Here is a 27,641-nt window from a genome sequence, read left to right as displayed (position 1 = left end):
TGCTTCATACCGCCACCATGCAGTTTCCCCAGCCAAACATTGCATTGAAGTCTGCGCTACTATCTGGTGTAGCAGCTTCCTGACTCCCTCTGCACTGACAGGCTCCAGCCCTGGACAACAATATGATCTATTCCCCCCTGTGTGCCTGAGCAGAAGCCCAACTTCACAGTGGATGAATGAGGAGGATTGCTGTCTGCTCTCTGCGCCTCTGCAGCATACCATGAATCATGTCCTGTAGCCTGCAAACAACTGCATTGCTGGGAGAGCTGGTCTGTCCCTGTGCTCTGTATGCAGCCTGGAGGAGGTGCAGCTATACCCATCCCTAATCTGGCTGCTGCTTCTCTGCATTAACACCTTGCTGCAATGCTTCCTAGCTACCTGTATGGCTGCTGAGCCCTGCCTCTAGAGACCCCCCCTAAGCTGTGATCACATTGGGTTGCATTATTATACAGCACTCCAAAAAAAGTGGGCCACCCCCTCCCTCTCCCCTAATTTGGAGGTTGGATAAGTGAAAAGTTGAACCAACAGAAAGTGATTAGGAGGAGGCAGTAGACTTCCAGATCTAAGTACTGCTGGGAATGTGCTTTGCCTGAGGAGGGGAGCAGAGGAGATACTCAGGCACCCTGGGTGCTGAAGAATTTGGGTGGGGGTCTTTGCAGAAAGAGGATCCGGTGAAAGGGTCCCTGGGATTGGTGAGTACAGGCCAATAAGTCTTATGCTTCAGTTGTTTTATATGTCTGCTTTACATGCAATATTGTGTTCCTGAGTCCAGGATGTTTGTACAGTGTGTATTGTGTGTGTGGTCACTTGGAGCGGAGGTTGTGTCCTAGATGGCCAAGTCACAGGATAAAAAAAGACTGTCCCAGGTCGGTGAGAGAGAAAGGGGTCTATGTACTAAAGCCTTGGAAAGAGATAAAGTCCTGGCCAATCAGCTCTTAACTTCCATGTGCAGAAAGGTGGGCTTGTTTGTTTGTTTGTTTGTTTGTTTTTTTTTTTTTTTAATGTTGACAAAACTCATAAACAACAGTTTCAGAACTCTGAGAGTTCTGATTATATTAGTGTCATTCGCACAAATACCCCCAACCACGGACGAGGCTGAAGTTAGCTTCTTATTCGGCCAGCTTCTTATTCACTTCTTATTCAAGCTCCAGCTTCTTATTCACTTCTTATTCGAACTCCAGCTTCTTATTCAGATCATTCAGTTTCGCAAGGGTTAATAAGTCTTCTGTCACAAATTTGACACCTGAAATCAACAGAGTAGGGTCCCTTGCATGTGACCCACTTGTATTTTGCCTGGCCCAACACTGTTTTGGGCATGAAATACACTGGCAAAGTGGGCACACACACCATATTTTACCATTTTGAATAAGTAGCTTTAGTTTTGCAAGGGTTAACCAGTCTTGGGCCACAAATCTGACAGCTGAAATCAACAGAGGGTGGTCACTTACATGTGACGCAGTTGTATTTTGCTTGGCCCAACGCTGTTTTGGGCATGAAATACACTGGCAAAGTGGGCACACACACCATATTTTGCCATTTTGAATAAGTAGCTGTAGTTTAGCAAGGGTTAACTAGTCTTGGGCCACAAATTTGACCCCCATAAACAACAGAGGGTGGTCACTTACATATGACGCAGTTGTATTTTGCCTGGCCCAACGCTGTTTTGAGCATGAAATATACTGGCAAAGTGGGCACACACCATATTTTACCATTTTGAATAAGTAGCTGTAGTTTTGCAAGGGTTAACCAGTCTTGGGCCACAAATTTGACACCTGAAATCAACAGAGGGTGGTCAGTTACATATGACCCACTTGTATTTTGCTTGGCCCAATGCGGTTTTGGGCATGAAATACACTGGCAAAGTGGGCACAAACACCATTTTATAAATTGCCATTTTGAATAAGTAGCTGTAGTTTTGCAAGGGTTAATTAGTCTTGGGCCACAAATTTGACACCTGAAATCAACAAAGCGTAGTCACTTACATATGACCCACTTGTATTTTGCTTGGCCCAACGCTGTTTTGGGCATGAAATACACTGGCATAGTGGGCACACACACCATATTTTCCATTTTGAATAAGTAGCTGTAGTTTTGCAAGGGTTAACCAGTCTTGGGCCACAAATTTGACACCTGAAATCAACAGAGGGTGGTCAGTTACATATGACCCACTTGTATTTTGTTTGGCCCAACACTGTTTTGGGCATGAAATACACTGGCAAAGCGGGCACACACACCATATTTTCCATTTTGAATAAGTAGCTGTAGTTTTGCAAGGGTTAACCAGTCTTGGGCCACAAATTTGACACCTGAAATCAACAAAGGGTGGTCAGTTACATATGACCCACTTGTATTTTCCTTGGCCCAACGCTGTTTTGGGCATGAAATACACTGGCAAAGTGGGCACACACACCATATTTTGCCATTTTCAATAAGTAGCTGTAGTTTTGCAAGGGTTAACTAGTCTTGGGCCACAAATTTGACACCTGAAATCAACAAAGGGTGGTCAGTTACATATGACCCACTTGTATTTTGCTTGGCCCAACGCTGTTTTGGGCATGAAATACACTGGCAAAGTGGGCACACACACCATGATTTGCTATTTTGAATAAGTAGCTGTAGTTTTGCAAGGGTTAACCAGTCTTGGGCCACAAATTTGACACCTGAAATCAACAGAGGGTGGTCACTTACATATGACCCACTTGTATTTTGCTTGGCCCAACACTGTTTTTGGCATGAAATACACTGGCAAAGTGGGCACAGACACCATTTTATAAATTGCCATTTTGAATAAGTAGCTGTAGTTTTGCAAGGGTTAACTAGTCTTGGGCCACAAATTTGACCCCTGAAATCAACAGAGGGTGGTCACTTACATATGACCCACTTGTATTTTGCTTGGCCCAACGCTGTTTTTGGCATGAAATACACTGGCAAAGTGGGCACAAACACCATTTTATAAATTGCCATTTTAAATAAGTAGCTGTAGTTTTGCAAGGGTTAACTAGTCTTGGGCCACAAATTTGACCCCTGAAATCAACAGAGAGTGGTCACTTGCATGTGACCCACTTGTATTTTGCCTGGCCCAATGCTGTTTTGGGCATGAAATACACTGGCAAAGTGGGCACACACACCATGTTTTGCTATTTTGAATAAGTAGCTGTAGTTTTGCAAGGGTTAACTAGTCTTGGGCCACAAATTTGACCCCTGAAATCAACAGAGAGTGGTCACTTGCATGTGACCCACTTGTATTTTGCCTGGCCCAACGCTGTTTTGGGCATGAAATACACTGGCAAAGTGGGCACACACACCATATTTTCCATTTTGAATAAGTAGCTGTAGTTTTGCAAGGGTTAACTAGTCTTGGGCCACAAATTTGACCCCTGAAATCAACAGAGAGTGGTCACTTGCATGTGACCCACTTGTATTTTGCCTGGCCCAATGCTGTTTTGGGCATGAAATACACTGGCAAAGTGGGCACACACACCATGTTTTGCTATTTTGAATAAGTAGCTGTAGTTTTGCAAGGGTTAACTAGTCTTGGGCCACAAATTTGACCCCTGAAATCAACAGAGAGTGGTCACTTGCATGTGACCCACTTGTATTTTGCCTGGCCCAACGCTGTTTTGGGCATGAAATACACTGGCAAAGTGGGCACACACACCATATTTTCCATTTTGAATAAGTAGCTGTAGTTTTGCAAGGGTTAACCAGTCTTGGGCCACAAATTTGACACCTGAAATCAACAGAGGGTGGTCAGTTACATATGACCCACTTGTATTTTGCTTGGCCTAATGCTGTTTTGGGCATGAAATACACTGGCAAAGTGGGCACACACACCATGTTTTGCTATTTTGAATAAGTAGCTGTAGTTTTGCAAGGGTTAACTAATCTTGGGCCACAAATTTGACCCCTGAAATCAACAGAGAGTGGTCACTTGCATGTGACCCACTTGTATTTTGCCTGGCCCAACGCTGTTTTGGGCATGAAATACACTGGCAAAGTGGGCACACACACCATATTTTCCATTTTGAATAAGTAGCTGTAGTTTTGCAAGGGTTAACCAGTCTTGGGCCACAAATTTGACACCTGAAATCAACAGAGGGTGGTCAGTTACATATGACCCACTTGTATTTTGCTTGGCCTAATGCTGTTTTGGGCATGAAATACACTGGCAAAGCGTGCACACACACCCTATTTTCCATTTTGAATAAGTAGCTGTAGTTTTGCAAGGGTTAACCAGTCTTGGGCCACAAATTTGACCCCTGAAATCAACAGAGAGTGGTCACTTGCATGTGACCCACTTGTATTTTGCCTGGCCCAACGCTGTTTTGGGCATGAAATACACTGGCATAGTGGGCACACACACCATATTTTCCATTTTGAATAAGTAGCTGTAGTTTTGCAAGGGTTAACCAGTCTTGGGCCACAAATTTGACACCTGAAATCAACAGAGGGTGGTCAGTTACATATGACCCACTTGTATTTTGCTTGGCCCAATGCGGTTTTGGGCATGAAATACACTGGCAAAGTGGGCACAAACACCATTTTATAAATTGCCATTTTGAATAAGTAGCTGTAGTTTTGCAAGGGTTAATTAGTCTTGGGCCACAAATTTGACCCCTGAAATCAACAGAGAGTGGTCACTTGCATGTGACCCACTTGTATTTTGCCTGGCCCAACGCTGTTTTGGGCATGAAATACACTGGCATAGTGGGCACACACACCATATTTTCCATTTTGAATAAGTAGCTGTAGTTTTACAAGGGTTAACCAGTCTTGGGCCACAAATTTGACACCTGAAATCAACAGAGGGTGGTCAGTTACATATGACCCACTTGTATTTTGCTTGGCCCAATGCGGTTTTGGGCATGAAGTACACTGGCAAAGTGGGCACAAACACCATTTTATAAATTGCCATTTTGAATAAGTAGCTGTAGTTTTGCAAGGGTTAATTAGTCTTGGGCCACAAATTTGACACCTGAAATCAACAAAGCGTAGTCACTTACATATGACCCACTTGTATTTTGCTTGGCCCAACGCTGTTTTGGGCATGAAATACACTGGCAAAGTGTGCCCACACACCATATTTTACCATTTTGAATAAGTAGCTATAGTTTTGCAAGAGTTAACTAGTCTTGGGACACAATTGTGAGACCTGCAATCAACAGAATGTGGTCACTTACATATCACCCACTTGTATTCTGCTTGGCCCAACATTGATTTGTGAATGAATTACGCTGGGAAAGTAGGCACAACCACCATATTATGATTTACCATTTTGAATATGTAGCTGTAGTTTTGCAAGGGTTAACTAGTCTTGGGCTACATATTTGATACCAGAAATCAAGGGTTAGATTAGCTCCTTATCGCACAGGGGAGTCATAGAGAGTCTATGTTGCGTTAAAGTTGTCTGAAGTCAGCTCTTATCCTTGCTTGAAGGAAGCTATACTCAGCAGGATTGGGGTGACGGGTCCCAGCAAAGCCCAAGAATATTATGAGTTGCAGCTGAACCCATCTGAGCCTCCAGTGGTCAAACTGGCATAATTGGCCAAACTGAGTAAAACCTGGTTACAGATAAAAACTCTTCTCAGTGGGTAGTGGAAGTGATGGCTCTAGACCAGGCTATACGGGTATCAGACCGTGGTGTAAAACACTGGGCCTTTGCAGGCTGACCCCAGACAATTGAGGAGCTAGCAGTGGTGATTGAGAGGTACCTGACCCTGGGAAATTTTAATAAAGCCAAGCAAGGGTTACAGCCAGTACATAAGCCCAATACCCAGATCCCCATTGTTAAACCAAACAGCCCGTCTCCAGTCATATGTTTTGATTGCAGAGAGCCCAGTCATGCACAGCGGTACTTCCTAAAGCAGGGTGAGCTAGTGGATTGCAGCTCAGGGAAAACAGTACAACCTGTATTCAGTATGGCGCCTGGAATTATTTCCCCAGCTGAAACTACCATTTCATCTGATGGTACAGATTGAAGGCTGGGATATCTGGGCCTTGGTTGATACTGGCAATGAATTATCTATCATCTCTGCTAACCTGGTTCTTCCCGGGTCTGGCCAGGTTGTGCTTCTGGTAAAGATGCTATGTATACTTGGTGACATAGAAGAATGCCCATGAGTGCACCTGCCGGTGGTGATTAAAGTAAGACCAGTAAAAATGGTAGTCACAGTAGCTTCCAAACCTCTTTATCCACTAATCCTGGGCCAGGACTTCCCACTGTTGCAGGAGTTTGTTACCTGGCATGACATTGGCAGACAGACAAAGGTTAAGCTGTCGCAGGGGCCAAGATCTACTGGAAGCCAAGGTTGTATGACTGTAAACCCCTCTCTTGCCAGTGAGATTGAGACACATTAGTCCCCCATTTGCGAAAGAGTGTCTTTGCAGGACTTTAGGCGAGATCAACATAACGATGGCAACTTGTCTAATACTTTTTAAAATGTGGTAGTGGTAAATGGTAAGGTAAACTCTGCTTTACCACCTGGAGGTGTACCTTACTTTATGTGAAAAACATTTTTTTTTTTACCTTGTAACTTATTTGCAAGGTAAAAGGGTAGACCAGTTGCTGATTCCCCGAAAACACGAGCAGCTGGTACTGAGGGCGGCTCACATGCATTTATGGGGTGGCCATTTAGGGGAGAGGAAAACTCTCCAGCTATGTTTCTCCTGGCCAGGCATTCATGCTGCAGTAAAAGAATATTGTCAGGAATGCCCAGTGTACTAAAAGAATGCACCCCAGACAGAATTTAGGGCGACCTTGGTTTTCCTGACTATAATTTCCATGCCTATTCAGCCAATTTTTATAGATCTGATAGGGCCAGTAGAAAAATCGGATCATGGGCATCAGTATATATTGGTGACGGTGGACTACTCCACCGGGTACCCGGAGGCCATACCACTATGTAACATGAAATCTAGCACTATTGTCCAGGAGTTCTTGATGCTGTATACCCGTCTAGGAATACCAATAGAGGTCCTGACCGACTAAGGTACCCCTTTTGTGTCTAAATTAATGAAATACCTGTGTCGCCTGTTAAAGGTGGATAGAATTACCATTTCGGTTTACCACCCGCAGACAGACGGCTTGGTTGAATGCTTTAACAGAACCCTTATGCAGATGATGAAAAGGGCAGTGTCACAGGAGAAGCGAGATTAGGACCTACTCTTACCTTAGCTAATGTTGGCAGTTTGAGAGGTACCCCAAGCCTCTTTTTTTATTATTATTATTATTATTATTATTATTATCCTTTATTTATATAGAGACTTTATATAGAGACTGTATGGGGTTTAGACCCTTCAAACTCCTCTATGGTAGACAACGCAGAGGGATACTAGATCTATTAAAAGATGGGTGGGAGCAGCAATTGTCCCAAGGGGATGCGGTTAAGATCCCGCCGGACGGAATCCCGGCGGTTGAAATACTGACGCCGGAACCCCGACCGGCACAATCCCGACATATTCTGCCTCCGTGGGTGTCCACGACACCCATAGAGGGAGAATATAAAAGTGTGCTGAGCATAGCAAAGCACCGTGCCTGCAGCGTGGCGAGCAAAGCGAGCCCACAATGGGCTGCGTTCTGCTCGCCACCCCTGTCGGGATTGTGTGGTCGAAATTCCGGCGTCAGTATTTCGACCGCCGGGATCCCATCCTGCGGGATTTAGTACTGATCCCGTCCCAAGAGCCTAACATCGTTCAGTTTGTGTCCCAATTATATGGCTGTCTAAGGCAAATTGCGCCACTTCTGACCAAGCATATGGCAAGAGCTCAACAGGATCTAAAACGCAGTCATGGCGTTACTGCTGTCAACCGGACTCTCAATAGGGGCAACAAGGTACTGATACTTGTGTCTAGGTACGGCAGGAAGGTAGAAGGAAAGAGGTAAAAGTCTACCATGTGAATTTGTTGAAGCCTTGGAAAGTGCCAGTCATCCCTCTTTAGTGGCCATGAAAACCCCAGAATGTCAGGTGCCTACTGAAGTAACTGAGTCCTAGCCAGAAACAAGAAGTGGTAAACTTAGTAGCACAGTACCAGGTTGTGTTCTCTGCCCTCCTGGGGAAAACTCAAATCATACAGCATGACAATGTTACTCCACCCAGGGGGGTGATAAAACAAAGGCAATATTGTATATCTGAGGCCCAACAGGCAGCAGTAAAACGGGAACTGGAAGTGATGCGGCGCTTGGGGGTCACAGAGTAGTCAAACAGTGAATGGAATAATCCCATTTTTTTTTAGAGCCCAAGCTTTTTGGAGCTTTGAGATTCTGTAATGACTTCAGAAAGTTAAATAAAGTTCCTCGGTTTGATTCCTATCCTATGCCCCGGGTTTATGAACTTAGCAATAAGCCTGTATCTAACTACGCTAGATTTACTGAAGGGGTACTGGCAAATTCCTCTGATGGAAGCTGCCAAAGCAACAACAGCCTTCTCTACCACAGTGGGTTTGTTCCAGTCGCACCTTCCAAAGGTGGATGCAGTGTTACAGTCTCTACAGGCACAAGGGTTCACAGCTAACCTGGAGAAGTGTGCCATCATATCTGTGGAGGCAAAGTATCTGGGGTATATTGTATGCCAAGGGTAAGTTAAACCTCAACCTGGCAAGGTGGAAGCAGTCTTCACATGGCCTAAGCTAAAATGTATGTCGCAACTCAGGATATTCTTTGGTCTGGTGGGCTATTATCGTAGGTTCAGGGGTGGAACTTGCAGCGGTGCAACCGGCAGGGCCCCTCCACGATGAAGGGGCCCACAGCCGGAGGCACTACAATGAGTGAGACTGACTCATTACATGCCACCTGCCGGCGCGCTGCAAGCCGCCGCTTCCCCTTAACAGAATGAGGCTGAGCTGCAGTCTGGCCAGAGGGGGAGGAGGATGCAGTGGAGGAGTCTGGAGAAGGAGAAGGGGCCATCTTCCCCTCTCATTCACGGGCAGCCCAGCTGTTTCTTTTTGCTACCGGAGCCGGAGCATCACGTGACCATGCGGCTAAACTGTAGAGTTAGTGCAGCAGCATTCCTTGTAAAGGCGGTAAGGCAGCTGTGTGTTTATTTATTTTTATTTTATTATACATTTTTCTAATTGTACATTTCATCCTGCAAACTCAGAATCGCGGACCTCGAAGAGGCGGAGCCTACATTGAGGGGGCGGAGATTGGGAGGTGGTGGTCTCTCTGCAAATAGTAATGGTGACTGTGCAGTGACATATAACATACAGCACAGCATAGAGTGACCCCACTAAGGCAGCCAGGCACAGGGTCATGTGTGGTCACCCAGGGTGCATGTGCTGCTGCTGGCTGCATGATGCATAGTGTGGACATCTGTCTCCATGGGCCTTGTGTATCCTTGTACAAAGGAATTGTCCCATTTTTATACAGTGAGAAGTCTTCTGAGTTTTTGTGGGAGTTGGATACAATTGGCCGACAGTTATCATATTGATATTCATTATGTCGACATAAAGAACTGTCAACAAACAGTCCCTTGTGATATAGCAGTTTCGTACTTTATACCGGTGACAGCAGTGCCTTTTTCTGGATCACATTGCATTGGCGATGTCTCAGCAGTGTTCTGGTGAGTATTTTCCCCATTATCCCTAATCCCTAAACCTTTCCCTAGTAGCTAACCTTAACCTTTACCCCTCCCCACAGCCTAACCCTAGCCACCACCCCAGTGCCTCCCCCCTCCCCCCCAGCAGCCTAACCCTAAAACTTTACCGTAGTGCCTACTATATTGGCGTTATGTGTAAAAGAAGCTCTACTGTGTGGCGTAATGTGTATAAGGAGCTCTACTGTGTGGCTTAACCTGTATAAGGGGTATTACTGTGTGGTGTAACATCTATAAGAAGCACCACTGTGTGGCGTAACGTGTATAAGGAGCACTATTGTGTGGCGTAAAGTGTATAAGGACCATTACAGTGTGTTGTAACGTGTATAAGGAGCTCTACTGTGTTGCGTAACATGTATAAGGAACAGTACTGGGTGGAGTAACGTGTATCAGGAGCACTACTGTGTGGTATAACGTATATTAAGATACTACTGTGTGGTATAACGTATATTAAGATACTACTGTGTGGCGTAACATGTATAAGAGGCACTACTGTGTGTTGTAATGTGTATAAGAACTACTGTGTGGCGTAACGTGTAGAAGGAGCTCTACTATGTGGCGTAATGCGTATAAGAAGCAGTACTGTGTGGCATAACGTGTTTCAGGAGCACTACTGTGTGGCGTAACGTGTAGAAGGAGCTCTACTATGTGGCGTAATGCGTATAAGAAGCAATACTGTGTGGCATAACGTGTTTCAGGAGCAGTACTGTGTAGCGTAATGTATATAAGGAGTACTACTGTTCAGTGTAATGTAATGTAAATCAGTGTAATGTAATGAGGTTGCACTACTGTGTGGCATAATTTGAATTGGTGGTACTATTGTGTGCCCACACCCCTTTTCAATGAGACCATGCCCTATTTTTTGACACACGTTTTGGATCTTGGGCGGGCTGGGGCAACGCATTTTGTTGCACCTCGGCCCACCATGGTCTTGTTCCGCCACTGCGTAGGTGCATGCGCGAATTTGCCACAGGGCAGCATCATTCACTGAATGTCTGAGGAAACAGTCCCCAGACAAGATCTAATCACAGATGTGCTAAATGTAGCACATCTACAATCATGTACTCTGACATGCGGGTGGATGCCCAGCACAGGGCTGGTCCGCCCTGCATGACTGGCCCTAGCCCCCCCCCATCCCCCTCGCACAGGTACAAAACCATTGCACGGTGTCGATGATTTTGTACCTGATGAGTAACTCCCTGCAAACGAAGCTCCTGCACGCTGGCAGTCCGCTACTCGCCACATCCCGGGTCGCAGAGTCTGTGTGTAACACCACGCAGATGCCTCGGGCCACCCCCCAACGGTCCAGACAGGCCTCCGTTGTCCGGACCGTGGTTCTAAAGCCGGTGGCATGCCCCTTCCCACCACATGACCGCCTCTGCCTGTCAATCAGGCAGAGGCGATCGAAGCCCTGAGATGCTGATAGAATCTCACTGGGCTCCCGGATTGCGCACTCCACAAAGTAATTCAGACTGCGATCGCTGCTGCTGCAATGATGCAGTCTGAATTACCCCCTAGGCCCGCAGAGACTACATTGCAGAATTTAAGAAAAGCTTTATGCGCAGAGACTGTATTGATAGGCTCCTGATTCCAGGTGTCAAATTTGTGGCCCAAGACTAGTTAACCCTTGCAAAACTACAGCTACTTATTCAAAATAGCAATTTATAAAATGGTGTTTATGCCCACTTTGCCAGTGTATTTCATGCCCAAAACAGCGTTGGGCCAAACAAAATACAAGTGGGTCATATGTAAGTGACCACCCTCTGCTGATTTCAGGGGTCAAATTTGTGGCCCAAGACTAGTTAACCCTTGCTAAACTACAGCTACTTATTCAAAATGGCAAAATATGGTGTGTGTGCCCACTTTGCCAGTGTATTTCATGCCCAAAACAGCGTTGGGCCAGGCAAAATACAAGTGGGTCACATGCAAGTGACCACTCTCTGTTGATTTCAGGTGTCAAATTTGTGGCCCAAGACTAGTTAACCCTTGCAAAACTACAGCTACTTATTCAAAATGGCAAAATATGGTGTGTGTGCCCACTTTGCCAGTGTATTTCATGCCCAAAACAGCATTGGGCCAAGCAAAATACAAGTGGGTGATATGTAAGTGACCACCCTCTGTTGATTTCAGGGGTAAAATTTGTGGCCCAAGACTAGTTAACCCTTGCAAAACTACAGCTACTTATTCAAAATGGCAAAATATGGTGTGTGTGCCCATTTTGCCAGTGTATTTCAAGCCCAAAACAGCGTTGGGCCAAACAAAATACAAGTGGGTGATATGTAAGTGACCACCCTCTGCTGATTTCAGGGGTCAAATTTGTGGCCCAAGACTAGTTAACCCTTGCAAAACTACAGCTACTTATTCAAAATGGCAAAATATGCTGTGTGTGCCCACTTTGCCAGTGTATTTCATGCCCAAAACAGCATTGGGTCAAGCAAAATACAAGTGGGTGATATGTAAGTGACCACCCTCTGTTGATTTCAGGGGTAAAATTTGTGGCCCAAAACTATTTAACCCTTGCAAAACTACAGCTACTTATTCAAAATATCAAAATATGGTGTGTGCCCACTTTGCCAGTGTATTTCATGCCCAAAACAGCGTTGGGCCAAACAAAATACAAATGAGTGATATGTAAGTGACCACCCTCTATTGATTTCAGGTGTCAAATTTGTGGCCCAAGACTAGTTAACCCTTGCAAAACTACAGCTACTTATTCAAAATGGCAAAATATGGTGTGTGTGCCCACTTTGCCAGTGTATTTCATGCCCAAAACAGCGTTGGGCCAAACAAAATACAAGTGGGTGATATGTAAGTGACCACCCTCTGCTGATTTCAGGGGTCAAATTTGTGGCCCAAGACTAGTTAACCCTTGCAAAACTACAGCTACTTATTCAAAATGGCAAAATATGGTGTGTGTGCCCACTTTGCCAGTGTATTTCATGCCCAAAACAGCATTGGGCCAGGCAAAATACAAGTGGGTCACATGCAAGTGACCACTCTCTGTTGATTTCAGGTGTCAAATTTGTGGCCCAAGACTAGTTAACCCTTGCAAAACTACAGCTACTTATTCAAAATAGCAATTTATAAAATGGTGTTTATGCCCACTTTGCCAGTGTATTTCATGCCCAAAACAGCATTGGGCCAAGCAAAATACAAGTGGGTGATATGTAAGTGACCACCCTCTGTTGATTTCAGGGGTAAAATTTGTGGCCCAAGACTAGTTAACCCTTGCAAAACTACAGCTACTTATTCAAAATGGCAAAATATGGTGTGTGTGCCCATTTTGCCAGTGTATTTCATGCCCAAAACAGCGTTGGGCCAAACAAAATACAAGTGGGTGATATGTAAGTGACCACCCTCTGCTGATTTCAGGGGTCAAATTTGTGGCCCAAGACTAGTTAACCCTTGCAAAACTACAGCTACTTATTCAAAATGGCAAAATATGGTGTGTGTGCCCGCTTTGCCAGTGTATTTCATGCCCAAAACAGCGTTGGGCCAAGCAAAATACAACTGCGTCATATGTAAGTGACCACCCTCTGTTGTTTTTGGGGGTCAAATTTGTGGCCCAAGACTAGTTAACCCTTGCTAAACTACAGCTACTTATTCAAAATGGCAAAATATGGTGTGTGTGCCCACTTTGCCAGTGTATTTCATGCCCAAAACAGCGTTGGGCCAAGCAAAATACAAGTGGGTCATATGTAACTGATCACCCTTTGTTGATTTCAGGTGTCAAATTTGTGGCCCAAGACTAGTTAACCCTTGCAAAACTACAGCTACTTATTGAAAATGGCAAAATATGGTGTGTGTGCCCACTTTGCCAGTGTATTTCATGCCCAAAACAGCGTTGGGCCAAGCAAAATACAACTGCGTCATATGTAAGTGACCACCCTCTGTTGTTTTTGGGGGTCAAATTTGTGGCCCAAGACTAGTTAACCCTTGCTAAACTACAGCTACTTATTCAAAATGGCAAAATATGGTGTGTGCCCACTTTGCCAGTATATTTCATGCTCAAAACAGCGTTGGGCCAGGCAAAATACAACTGCGTCATATATAAGTGACCACCCTCTGTTGTTTTTGGGGGTCAAATTTGTGGCCCAAGACTAGTTAACCCTTGCTAAACTACAGCTACTTATTCAAAATGGCAAAATATGGTGTGTGTGCCCACTTTGCCAGTATATTTCATGCCCAAAAGAGCGTTGGGCCAAGCAAAATACAACTGCGACACATGTAAGTGACCACCCTCTGTTGATTTCAGGTGTCAGATTTGTGGCCCAAGACTGGTTAACCCTTGCAAAACTACAGCTACTTATTCAAAATGGTAAAATATGGTGTGTGTGCCCACTTTGCCAGTGTATTTCATGCCCGAAACAGCGTTGGGCCAAACAAAATACAAGTGGGTGATATGTAAGTGACCACCCTCTGCTGATTTCAGGGGTCAAATTTGTGGCCCAAGACTAGTTAACCCTTGCAAAACTACAGCTGCTTATTCAAAATGGCAAAATATGGTGTGTGTGCCCACTTTGCCAGTGTATTGTATGCCCAAAACAGCGTTGGGCCAAGCAAAATACAAGTGGGTCATATGTAAGTGACCACCCTCTGTTGATTTCAGGGGTCAAATTTGTGGCCCAAGACTAGTTAACCCTTGCAAAACTACAGCTACTTATTCAAAATGGCAATTTATAAAATGGTGTCTGTGCCCACTTTGCCAGTGTATTTCATGCCCAAAACAGCGTTGGGCCAAGCAAAATACAAGTGGGTCATATGTAAGTGACCACCCTCTGTTGATTTCAGTTGTCAAATTTGTGGCCCAAGACTGGTTAACCCTTGCAAAACTACAGCTACTTATTCAAAATAGCAAATCATGGTGTGTGTGCCCACTTTGCCAGTGTATTTCATGCCCAAAACAGCGTTGAGCCAGGAAAAATACAAGTGGGTCACATGCAAGTGACCACCCTCTGTTGTTTTTGCGGGTCAAATGTGTGGCCCAAGACTGGTTAACCCTTGCAAAACTACAGCTACTTATTCAAAATGGTAAGATATGGTGTGTGTGCCCACTTTGCCAGTGTACTGTATTTCATGCCCAAAACAGCGTTGGGCCAAGCAAAATACAACTGCGTCATATGTAAGTGACCACCCTCTGTTGATTTCAGGTGTCAGATTTGTGGCCCAAGACTGGTTAACCCTTGCAAAACTACAGCTACTTATTCAAAATGGTAAAATATGGTGTGTGTGCCCACTTTGCCAGTGTATTTCATGCCCAAAACAGCGTTGGGCCAGGCAAAATACAACTGCGTCATATGTAAGTGACCACCCTCTGTTGTTTTTGGGGGTCAAATTTGTGGCCCAAGACTAGTTAACCCTTGCTAAACTACAGCTACTTATTCAAAATGGCAAAATATGGTGTGTGTGCCCATTTTGCCAGTGTATTTCATGCCCAAAACAGCGTTGGGCCAAGCAAAATACAACTGCGTCATATGTAAGTGACCACCCTCTGTTGATTTCAGGTGTCAGATTTGTGGCCCAAGACTGGTTAACCCTTGAAAAACTACAGCTACTTATTCAAAATGGTAAAATATGGTGTGTGTGCCCACTTTGCCAGTGTATTTCATGCCCAAAACAGCGTTGGGCCAAGCAAAATACAACTGCGTCATATGTAAGTGACCACCCTCTGTTGTTTTTGGGGGTCAAATTTGTGGCCCAAGACTAGTTAACCCTTGCTAAACTACAGCTACTTATTCAAAATGGCAAAATATGGTGTGTGCCCACTTTGCCAGTATATTTCATGCTCAAAACAGCGTTGGGCCAGGCAAATTACAACTGCGTCATATATAAGTGACCACCCTCTGTTGTTTTTGGGGGTCAAATTTGTGGCCCAAGACTAGTTAACCCTTGCTAAACTACAGCTACTTATTCAAAATGGCAAAATATGGTGTGTGTGCCCACTTTGCCAGTATATTTCATGCCCAAAACAGCATTGGGCCAAGCAAAATACAACTGCGTCACATGTAAGTGACCACCCTCTGTTGATTTCAGGTGTCAGATTTGTGGCCCAAGACTGGTTAACCCTTGCAAAACTACAGCTACTTATTCAAAATGGTAAAATATGGTGTGTGTGCCCACTTTGCCAGTGTATTTCATGCCCAAAACAGCGTTGGGCCAGGCAAAATACAAGTGGGTCACATGCAAGTGACCACTCTCTGTTGATTTCAGGTGTCAAATTTGTGGCCCAAGACTAGTTAACCCTTGCAAAACTACAGCTACTTATTCAAAATGGCAAAATATGGTGTGTGTGCCCACTTTGCCAGTGTATTTCATGCCCAAAACAGTGTTGGGCCAGGCAAAATACAAGTGGGTCACATGCAAGGGACCCTACTCTGTTGATTTCAGGTGTCAAATTTGTGACAGAAGACTCATTAACCCTTGCGAAACTGAATGATCTGAATAAGAAGCTGGAGTTCGAATAAGAAGTGAATAAGAAGCTGGAGCTTGAATAAGAAGTGAATAAGAAGCTGGCCGAATAAGAAGCTAACTTCAGCCTCGTCAACCACGGACAATCAGGTTTAATACTGTAGGTAACTATTTATTACTTTTAGGTGAGATCGTTGTTCACTTTTGCTTCGTGTGTCCTGATGAAACCGATACGTTCTGTGAAACGTTGACACATAAACGCAGATATTTACTTCTTCAGTCTCTGAGCGCCGCTTGCTTTGTTTGCTGTAACTATTTATTTTAGTATGTAATACAAATGAGAAAGTAACTTCTGTCAAACAAAAGTCACTTTTCAGATACAGTTTGGCTAAGCAAGGGGCCGCCACCTTACCTGTGCGCCAGTCAGTTCTGCATGTACTCACAGTTAGCCACACCCACCTCTTTGAAGTATTTTTTTTTCTAAATGGATTGTATTATAGGTTTCATGGGGTTACAGTGACTGGGTCTTCTACCTGGGATCCGGTCTGAAGATCGACAGTGTCTAGGTCGACAATGTTTAGGTCGACCACTATAGGTCGACAGTCACTAGGTCGACATGGATGGAAGGTCGACAGGGTTTCGAGGTCGACATGTGCTAGGTCGACAGGTCTAAAGGTCGACATGAGTTTTTCACATTTTTTTTTTCATACTTAACGATCCACGTGGACTACGATTGGAACGGTAAAGTGTGCCGAGCGAAGCGGAGCGAAGGCACCATGCCCGAAGCATGGCGAGCGAACGCGGTGCACTAATTTGGGATCCCGGTCACTCTACGAAGAAAACGACACCAAAAAAAAAAATTCCTCATGTTGACCTTTAGACCTGTCGACCTAGCACATGTCGACCTAGAAACCCTGTCGACCTTCCATCCATGTCGACCTAGTGACTGTCGACCTATAGTGGTCGACCTAAACATTGTCGACCTAGATACTGTCGATAAAACGAACCACACCCCTTCTACCTGTGGCCCTCCAGCTCTTGTAGAACTATACATTCCAGCATGCCCTGCTCATTTAGCATGCCTTAATAGCAAAACTGTGGCAGGGCATGCTGGGATGTGCAGTTCCACAGCAGCTGGAGGGCCGCAGGTTGAAGACCCATGGGTTACACTGTAATACTTGTCTGGGCGGCTTTCATACAAAAGTCCCATAAGCAGACCCATACATGCATTTATGTTTTTACGGTTTATTTTAAAGGGTAGGGGGAAAGTGGTGTTTGTGTATATTTATGTCAAATTGTGTATACATTTATTACTAGATGTTCTGACCGAAAATAGAATGTTCCTTCAGTGATTCACAGTGCTGAAAAACTGTTTTACTTACGCTCTTCACGCAGAGCGTTTTGGAAACAGGCGGCTTAGAATCTCAATTAATGAGTTAAATTATTTATCTTGCCAAAAACCACAGATAAGGAGTCAAGTAACAACAATACATATAAATCTGAAGACGTGCAATAAGGCCTTGGCCTGCCACTGTGAGAGCTGCATTGTAAGGAAGTCATTCCAAGGATACAGAGTTATAACCGGAGTTTTAAACTGGATTTGGACTGGATTTTGCTCCACTCCCTAATATTAAAAATACCACAGGTTCAAAGGAATTATAACCCCTGCAGGTTACTTTGCAGTTCCACCTCCTGCAGCCTCACCTGGTGATCTGACGCATTGTGGCTGAACATGGGCTATTAATAATAATAATATTAATAAATAATATTATTTATTAATAATAATAATAATATTATTATTTAATAATAATATTATTATTATTATTATTATTATTACTGCATTCTGTCTTAACACATTTTGAAGTATGGCGTCTCAGTTATTATTAGGGATGGCCATCGACCATCAATTATTCAAAATCATCGATGGTCTATGACCGATGTTGAATAGTTTTACCATTAATGGGGGAGAACCAGATGGTTTCCCACCATCGATGGTATAGTGCTACCGTTTTTTATTTTATCATTTTTTTTTTCTTCCTTCATAGTGTCGGAGCACGGAGCTTAGCCCTGCCCCCTGACACCCACAAAGCCATGCCCCCAGGCTCTGATTGGCCTGCAATGCAGGGGTGACCATCGATGGGTAAAACCATTGATGGTTCCTTTACAGATGGTTTTATACCATCAATGGACACCTACCGATGGACATCCCTAGTTGTTGTTCCATTTTTCCTTGTACTTCAGTGATTTCCAACCTAGGTCCTCAAGGCTTACTAACAGTCCAGGTTTTAAGGATAACCATACTTGAGCACAGGTGAATTAATTAGTATCTCAGTGATTTTGATTATACCATGTGGGCTCAAGCATGGATTTCCCAAAAACCTGTACTGTTAGCCTGTGGATTGAGGTTGGCAAACACTGTTGTACTTCTATATACGATATATTGAATGCTTTACATGTCTGTACTTACTGCCGCATCATGTCCTCACTACGCTACCATCCCTCTTCCAACTGTCACTTACCTAGGCTTACCGTGCTATCCCTTTTAAACTGGGACACTAATGAATTACACAGGTTCTGTGGCTGGCTGGCTTCAAGCCTGCATGTCACCTGGTTTTAATCAGCCACAAAACCTGTGTAATCCAAGAGTGTCCTGGTTTAAAGGGACAGTATGGTAAGCCGATATATAAAAGTCGATTTTATCAAGGATTTCCAAAATGTGGATTTTGTTGATATGGGCAAGCACTTCTAGCACCCGCAGATGCGCATAGTTGTTAGGACACGGCTTCACTGGTCTCCTGTGCCAGGCACAGCCAATGCTGAGCTATAGATATGCCAATCTGCCATCCCCATAGAGGTCTAATGACTATTTCCCAAATAGTTTGTACTTTCTCTTTAAATGGAAATGGTCACTTAAAATGCCCCCTGTTAGTGACTATCCCTGCAGTATAACACATATTAAGGATTCCATGGCGCCAGCATAACTATATATAGAATATTTCTGAGAACTGGTGTACAGATGCTGTAACCCGTAGCAACCTGACATTCATGCTTCCATCATCTACCTTGCACTAAATCAATCAATACTAATTCTGCTTGTTTCCTGGGGCTCTTTAGGCATGTGCATCTTGTTGGACAATAAGCCCCAATATCTGACAGTGGCAGAGGAATATGAGAATTCCAGTCTTTTTGGCAAAAGAGAATTTTGAAGGAGGGGTTAAATATATTGTTCTAGATTTGCCTCTTATGACACAGACAAATGTGCTGATTTCTGCCTGAATCCTAATATAGACCATTCATCCCACTGCACACCCAGCAAAGTATCCGCGGAATGTTGCTGTCCGTTGGCCAAGATGTGAAGGACGGGAATAGTCATTTTTCACCGTATTTTGGCATGTTAAATTGCCGGCTGCTGGTAGCGTGAGAGACTCGACGCCGTTACGCTGAGTGATGGGCTGGTACTGTAACTTTATGTTCTCCTTGACTCCCAAATGTTTTTCCCTGTTGTATGTAATATTGGGAGAGATGTATGATGCTGCCTCATTTCTGTGCTGAGCTATGGAGAGAGCTAAACTACCAACCAATCAACTCTCATTTTTAAAACACGGCCTGTAACAGGGCAGTTAGGAGCTGATTGGCTGCTACTTTATCTCTCACCACTTGATCAAGTTTTTTTTTTCTTGGCTGATTGGCTGCTACTTTATCTCTCACCACTTTATCTCTCACCACTTTATCCAAGTTTTAGTACATCTGCCCCCATAGTGACATCCTGGATTGCGGCTTAGCGCAGCAATGTCTTACTTCCTAGGAGTATGAAGAGGAGTCACGGTAGCTCTGCCCTCTACCTCCTCGGCCTTACCTGTATGGCATCAGCCTAGTGCACTGCGCATTCACCTGATCTAGCGGAACCGCGGGATCTTATTCAAGAAATAGGAGCAGGACTGGTGATTGGCACATAGGGGCAGCCTTATAGTGCCGCAGTGCAATTAGACTGTTTTGTGGACTGTCAGAACATGAAACCTAGTGGTCATCAACTGTGATACCCCTTACAACCCGACGTAGCCCTGCTCAGACCCTACGTGAGGCATTCCACCACCGCTCGGTCATCTGACTGTCTGCACCTAAAACCAGTACTGTCCCGTATGAAGCAAGGCAGTTGTGAGGTGGGAGTAATATTTTTGAAGGCACTTTTTCTGTTTTAATACAGTTTTAATTGCTAAAAAAAAAGTCTGTTCTTTAGCAGACAGATCCAAACTGATGCACAAACTCACCCTGACACTGACACACACTCACCAGGACAGACGCTGACACACACTCACCAGGACACACACACTCACCAGGACAGACACTGACACACACAATCACATGGACACCCACCCAGACTGATAGTGATCTGAGGCCTCCACTGCAGTCCCCTATGTTTCTCTTAGGACAGCGCTGATAACTGTGGGGGTACTTCAGACCTGGTAGCCGGAAATGTGCTATCAGCTGGGCAAAACCATGTGCACTGCAGGGGGGGTAGATGTAACATGTGCAGAGAGAGTTAGATTTGGGTGGGGGGTGTTCAAACTGAAATCTGAATTGCAGTGTAAAAATAAAGCTGCCAGTATTTACCCTGCACAGAAACAATATAACCCACCCAAATCTAACTCTCTCTGCACATGTTACATCTGCCACACCTGCAGTGCACATGGGGCCTATTTCAGACCTGATCGCTAGGCTGCGTTTTCGTACAGCGTGCGATCAGGTCTGAACTGCGCATGTGTATGCACCGCAATGCGCAGGCACGGCAGTCCGCAGCAACGGGGATCGGCGGGCAGTGACAGATGGTGCGAGAAAAGCGATCGCAAGGTGACTGACAGAAAGAGGCCGTTTGTGGGTGGCAACTGACCATTTTTAAGGAGTGTCCAGCGAAACGCAGGAGGGACCAAGCGTTTGAAGGGAGGGTTTCTGACGTCCGCTCCGGCCCCGATCATGGCACATGAAGAGTAAGTCCTGGTCTGTGCAGACTGCACAAACTTCTGTTTGTGCGGCTCTCCTGCACATGCAATCGCACCCCCGCACAGCAATTTCCCCCTCGACTACCTGATCGCAGGGATGCAAAAAACGCACCCTTGCGATCAGGTCTGAATTAGGGCCACGGTTTTGCCCAACTGCTAACACATTTGCTGCTACGGTCAGGTCTGAATTACCACCTGAGTCTTTCCGTGAAATGGGTCGGTGACTAAGGGAAGGCGGTCTCTGGCGGATCTGCTGCACTTAGCAATGAGTCTGGTGCAAGTAATAGTGATTTTGGCTGCTGGTGTAAAGATTGATCGTTCAGAGGTCCATTGTCCGGCACCTCATACTGCAGATACCTCCTTATATTGTTACTGGTATTTATAGGTTGAATGTGTGATGAGGTCTCAGGACTCGTAATATCGGGATGCATTTATGTGACCGTAATATCATCTTTCCCTTCCTGTGGATTTGTGTTTGGAACTACAAGTTATATCTGTGTGATCTGACATGACAGGGTAACGTGCCTGAGGTCAGGGAACACCCCACCAACAGAAGAGAAGCCAATCTTCACTAAGCAATGCACCTTTTGTCTTCCTGGCCTTGGTAAAGCAGCTTTCAGAGAGATGAGAGACGGGTGGGGGTCTCGGCAGGGTGGGGCGCCGGTGGGAGGGAGCCTCAGGGCTTCGGCAGGCACACGCCTTTTCCAGTATAAAGAGTGTACAGTGTAACAGAATAGTGGAGGAAGTAATTACATAAAGAAACGCGATTATGACCTATTTACACGTAGTATCGCCACCTGGCCAGTAAAAATAAGACTCAGCGCCAGTGACATGAATAGGCAAGAAATCTCATGGCGGCAGAAATTCCTGCTGGGAAAGATGTATATTTAAAGCGCATTTTTAAACCCACTGTTGTGTATCGGCTATTACCGGCGGTCACTGTTATGTATCGGCTATTGCCGGCATTCACCGTTGTGTATCGGCTATTACCGGCGGTCACTGTTGTGTATCGGCTATTACCGGCGGTCACCGTTGTGTATCGGCTATTACCGGCGGTCACCGTTGTGTATCGGCTATTACCGGCGGTCACTGTTGTGTATCGGCTATTACCGGCGGTCACTGTTGTGTATCGGCTATTACCGGCGGTCACTGTTGTGTATCGGCTATTGCCGGCCGTCACTGTTGTGTATCGGCTATTACCATCTGTCACTGTTGTGTATCAGCTATTGCCGGCGGTCACTGTTGAGTATCGGCTATTACCGGCGGTCACTCTTCTTTTTATTTCTCGCTTCTCTTAGTGGTACACATCTTATTGTCCCACAGAAGTCTGGGACCGTTTTCTGTAATTGTGTCTACACTATATCTTCATATTATGAGATTTTTTATTTTTTTTATTTTGTGTTTTATGTGTAATTAGTTTTGTGTTTTATAATCATTTTTGGCAAGAAGTGAGATGAGAATTATTTTTTTCCCGCCGTGGGAGCACAATGGTAAAAATAACTTTATTGTTCCCTTGTGTGTTCTTCATCACAAGTAAGCCATTACGGTGATGTGGCCTTAAAGTAACTGAAGTTTGAAGCCTGGAAATTATTTCCATGTCTTTGCTATAATAAACTGTCTCATAAAAGCCAGACATGAGGGGGCGTATGTAATAGGGTCAGATTTTGCCGGAGGTGCGGGATGCCGGCCGATCTGACTTTCTTTTAAAGGGCCAATAATTTGCCTTGTAAATGATTGCCGCTTTAAAAGAAAAAAGCCGGCATCCCGCACCTCCGGCAAACTCGGACCCCCGAGGAATCAATCCTCAACCCCCCCCACCCCACCCACACAATAACTGTATAAAATGTTTATTGCACATAACTCAAGGCCCGTACAAAACTAGGCGATATAGTAAACGCTCATTTTCCCCTTCCTGAGCGATATCATTTATTATATCGCCCAGTGTGTATGCTGCTGAAGATGGCCAATGCATGGCCCCATGGGTCGTTAACAACCCTCGGTGTTGGCCGTGCATGCAGCTCAATTTGGACTCATCGTCCAAAGTTGCACGCTCTGACCCGGGCGCGGCATGACATAGCTGCGCGATATTGCTAGCGATTTCGCACAGTGTGTATGCCCGCATCGGGTGGGCCGGGAGGGGGACACACTGCGTGATTTCGCTCATGGAGCACGTCGCCTAGTGTCTACGCATCTGGAATCTTTACTCAGTAGTCCTAAAAAAGACTTACAATTTTTATGTTGCATTAAGGTTGTTTTTATATTTTTTTTATTTTTGCATAATGTCTGTGGTCCTGATTCATACCTGGTCGCTGCTGTGCGTTTCCGCACAGCGGGCGATCAGGTACTAACTGCGCATGCGTATGCACCGCAATGCGCACGCGCATCAGACAACAGCAAAGGCCATCACCGGTTTGCGTCGGGATGGTGCGAAAAAGCCGATCACACGGGCACTGGTAAGGTCATTGACAGGAGGAAACCGCCTGTGGGTGGTAACTGACCATTTACTGAGAGTGTCAGGCGTTCCCAAGCGTTTTCAGGGAGGGTGTGTGACGTCAGCTCCGGCCCCGATCAGCCTGTTCTCATCGCACTGTATGAGTTAGTCCTGGGCTGCACACACACTGGATTTTTGCAGCTCTGTGTACACATACAATTGCACACTTGCACGGGCGACTTTACACTTCCCATGGAGGCGGCGACTATCTGAACGCAGGACTGCAAAGTTAGCAGCCCCGCGATCAGGTCTGAATCACCCCCTATGTTGGGTGTAAGATACTAGTGTCTCAGGAAAGTATTTTTTTTCCGTTCTCTTTCCTAAACGTATTAGAGATTCTGTTTTCATGCTTAGAATAAAAGTTTATATATATCTTTGAAAACAAACCACAGCACTCACCCTTAAGCTTACAGTCTCTGGCGCCAGTGTCATCACAGTAATAAACTATATCATCTGTATTTACGCATTAGACGTTGTCTGCTTCGACGTGCCATAAGGCATTGGCCTATACTAAAGACCAGAGTCGTCCTATTGTTTCATCGCAAGTATCACTTTTTGTTTCCCAGTTATACAACATATTTATGTTGTTGGATGAAAGGCTTGCAGTGAAGAACTGCCAGTATCTGCTGATAACATCTGTTTTTCAGATCTGCTGTCCTTCAGTCACCCACATTCCACATTAATTGTTACCAGAATGCACATAATGAAGCCACTAGTTCTGTCCTGTTTTATGGCGCCTGGTGTGGGGTGCAAACTCTGTCACTTCCACCAGGATCAGGAGGATTCAATTATGACTGGACCTCCGCATGTCCTCAAAAAATCCAAATAAATTTAAATAAAATGATGTCTATTCAAACCATACACTTCTCCTGCGTTATGGACTTATAATAAAATGTCCAGTCTGGAATTCTTTTCCATCTGTCAGCACAAGATCTAAAATAAAACGGGATCCGGCCTTTAGTTGACCACTATTGGTCAACATGCATTAGGTCGACATGTAAGAGTATTTCACAATTTTTTTTTCATTCTTTCATACTTTACGATCCACGTGAACTACGATTGGGAATAGTAACCTTACCCAAAGTTCGCTCCCCATGCGAAGGGACACGGTGCACTAATTGGGTCTCCTGGTCACTTTACGAAGAAAACGACACAAAAAAAGAAGAAGAAAACTCATGGAGCCCTTTTTCCATGTCGACATAATGACAGTGTCGACATACTTCAGGTGTCGACCTAGTCACTGTCGACTAATAGTGGTCAACCTAAAGACTGTCGACCCTATGATCCACACCCAATAAAACACATATACAAAACAAACCACCAAGATGGCACCTATCATTTTAGTATTCAAAAACAAACTCCGATATCATAGAAACATAGAATTTGATGGCCGATAAGAAGTCAATGAATATGCATACATAATGTAATTTTGTGATGTACCCGTAGCTCAGATGTTTGTTATGTTGAATTATCTCCCAAATGGAGGTTCCTCCTGTTTAATCTGAGGGGTGAAAGACCACTTGGTTCATTTTGAATGTCCTTTAAATGGGGGTTTCTTCTTTTGAATTGAGACGGAGGGGTGGAAGAGCAACTTTTGTTAATTTGCATCCTATAAATAGACCCTCATACCAGAAGCACCCCAAAAAAAGGTCCAGAGGCCACTCATTGTTTAGTATTGAATAAAATATGAAAAACAAAAATGAGGTATAAAAATGCACTTCCTTAACACTCTTTAAGAATGCAGTATGACCTCAAGATGTTAACTGCCTCCTGTCACACCCCACTAGAGGGTGTGTGCTAGCAAAAGTAGCAGCAACGCGTTTTGTCTAACAGAACTTCATCAGGGGTATATATTTAATGCAGGGTTTGAAAAATCCCGCGGGAGCAGGTCGCTATGGCACCCAGATTTTGCTGCCTGGCGACCAGATTGTGGAGAGAAGGAGGAAGCAGATCCTTGTCAGCCCCAGTAGAGATTTGTGGGCGTGCCTTTATTGTGGCAGCCATTTCCGCCATCAGTGTCCGTCCCGGCCTGTCTGCTTTCTTCACACTACGGTTGAATAGAAATCTCTGGTAAGAGGGTCTATGCGTGGCCGAGGATTGTGTCTTCAGAGGGGGTAGTGATTTGGCCACAAGGTGGGGAGGTGGTTTGCCTGGGGGTATTCCCCTAGTTCTGTGGCAATGTGCCTTAGCTGCTCCTCAATGTGGTTGTGTGGGAGGAGGGGGGGGAGTGTTATGGTTCGGTTATTTTTGTAAAAATTTTTTTTTCATCCTGGCTCCTAGATTTTAGAAAACTAGACAATCCCTGTTCTAATGACCTACTGGTAGATGTTTTCTATCTATGCTTTCCAGTGTGTACTGAAGCAGAGAGGACCGAGTACACACATCTCCATCTGAAAACATAGGGCCTAATTCAGACCTGATCGCCAGGGTGCATCCCTGCGATCAGGTAGTCGCCGCCTACAGGGGGAGGGGAAAATCGCTGTGCAGGGGTGCGATCGCATGTGCAGGAGAGCTGTACAAACAGTAGTGTGTGCAGTCTCTGCACAGAACAGGGCTTACTCTTCCAGTGCGATGATCGGGGCCGGAGCTGACGTCAGACACCCTCCCTCCAAACGCCCGGTCCCTGCTGCGTTTCTCCTGACACTCCCTGAAAACGGTCAGTTGCCACCCACAAACGCCCTCTTCCTATCAGTCACCTTGCAATCGCCCGTGCGATCGCTTTTCTCGCACCATCCCGTTGCTGCCCGCCGATCCCCGTCGCTGTGAACTGACGCGCCTGCGCATTGCGGTGCATACGCATGCACAGTTCAGACCTGATTGCAGGCTGTACGAAAACGCAGACTAGCAATCAGGTCTGAATTAGGCCCAAGGGTCTAATTCAGATCTGATCACTGGGCTGCTAATTTTGCTGTCCTGCGATCAGATAGTCGCCACCTCCAGGGGGAGTGTAAATTTCGCTGTGCAAGTGTGCGATCCCATGTGTATCTGAGCTAGCCCAGGACTTATTCCTCAAGTGCGATGAGAACGGGCTGATCAGGGCCGTAGCTGATGTCCGACACCCTTCCTGAAAACGCTTGGGCACGCCTGCGTTTCCCGAACACTCCCAGTAAATGCTCAGTTGCCAAACACAATCACCTTGCGAACGCCCATGCGATCGGATGTTTTGCACCATCCCGTCGCTGACCGGCGATGCTCTTTGTTGTTGTTGTCCGACGTGCGTGCGCATTGCGGTGCATGCGCAGTTAGGATCTGATCGAAAACGCACAGCAGCGATCAGATCTGAATTACCCCCATAGAAACACTTCTGTCTGCCATTAGGTCACTAGATATACTCCTGATGAACTCAAGTTAGATGAAACGCGTAGGGTGAAAATGCAGAACTGCCACTAGGGGCCGCTACTGTCCTGAGCCAAGTAAACAGCCAGTAAAAGCATTGCCCTTTTAAATGTTGGGCATAAACACCATCGGAAGCACTGGGTTTTACAACACATCGCTTTGTAGGTAAACACTTATGTGCTGTCATGCTTGCCTGCCTGAGTGACACACAACAGAAGGAAGCAATCGCGCCTGTGACTTGAGGCTTTATCACTGGGCATATAAATGACGCAAGCTGGTCCGCACATGAAAACATACAGTGACAAAATTATTTTCTCATAACTCTGTTCCAATTTTTTGGATTGTGAAATTGGGGTGGATGAATCGAGGGCTGTGTAGTCGGAACCAGAGTCCGTTTTGTGTGGAGTCTGTAGAAATGTTCCACGTAAAAATAAAAATAATATAAAAATATCGCATTAACCCATGTACAGGCGTGTTGGTATTGGAACAGGTACTGATCATGTCCCTGATCTAGAGTTGGTGCAAATTGGGCTTTTTGAACAAAACATGTTGCAGTGTAAGCAAGGTGTACAAATGTGTGTTTCCTCCAATGTAGATCTGTCCCAGCGGTATGAAATCAATATGCCGGCTGCCGGAATCCCTAAACCCTTTGGAATTCCGACGTCGGAACTCCGAAAGGGGCAGTAGTCCGACGTCGGGATCCTGACAGCCGGCATCCTGACCATAACAAACGTGGTGCGTTTAGTTTAGGGAAAGGAGGGGGGTTAGGTTTAGCCACCATCCGGGGGGTTAGGGTTAGGCTGCGTTGAGGGTGGGTTA

General features: G+C 45.2%; 1 protein-coding gene across 3 annotated transcripts in view; it reads left to right on the top strand.

Annotated features, from left to right (window-relative positions):
* Positions 1-27,641, top strand: part of LOC134980338 (death-associated protein kinase 2-like) — a 121,762-nt gene continuing 94,121 nt past the window's right edge. Inside the window, exon 1 of one of the 3 annotated variants that reach the window (XM_063947123.1) lies at positions 1-692. The gene's annotated coding sequence lies outside the window, so the exon portion shown is untranslated. Of the gene's footprint in view, positions 693-852; positions 957-27,641 lie in introns of those variants that run through there. The other 2 variants (XM_063947125.1, XM_063947124.1) reach the window with 2 other exon arrangements.

This window comes from Pseudophryne corroboree, chromosome 12 (assembly GCF_028390025.1).
Source record: "Pseudophryne corroboree isolate aPseCor3 chromosome 12, aPseCor3.hap2, whole genome shotgun sequence".
Taxonomy (NCBI): domain Eukaryota; kingdom Metazoa; phylum Chordata; class Amphibia; order Anura; family Myobatrachidae; genus Pseudophryne; species Pseudophryne corroboree.
This window is presented reverse-complemented; position numbering and strand designations above follow the sequence as displayed.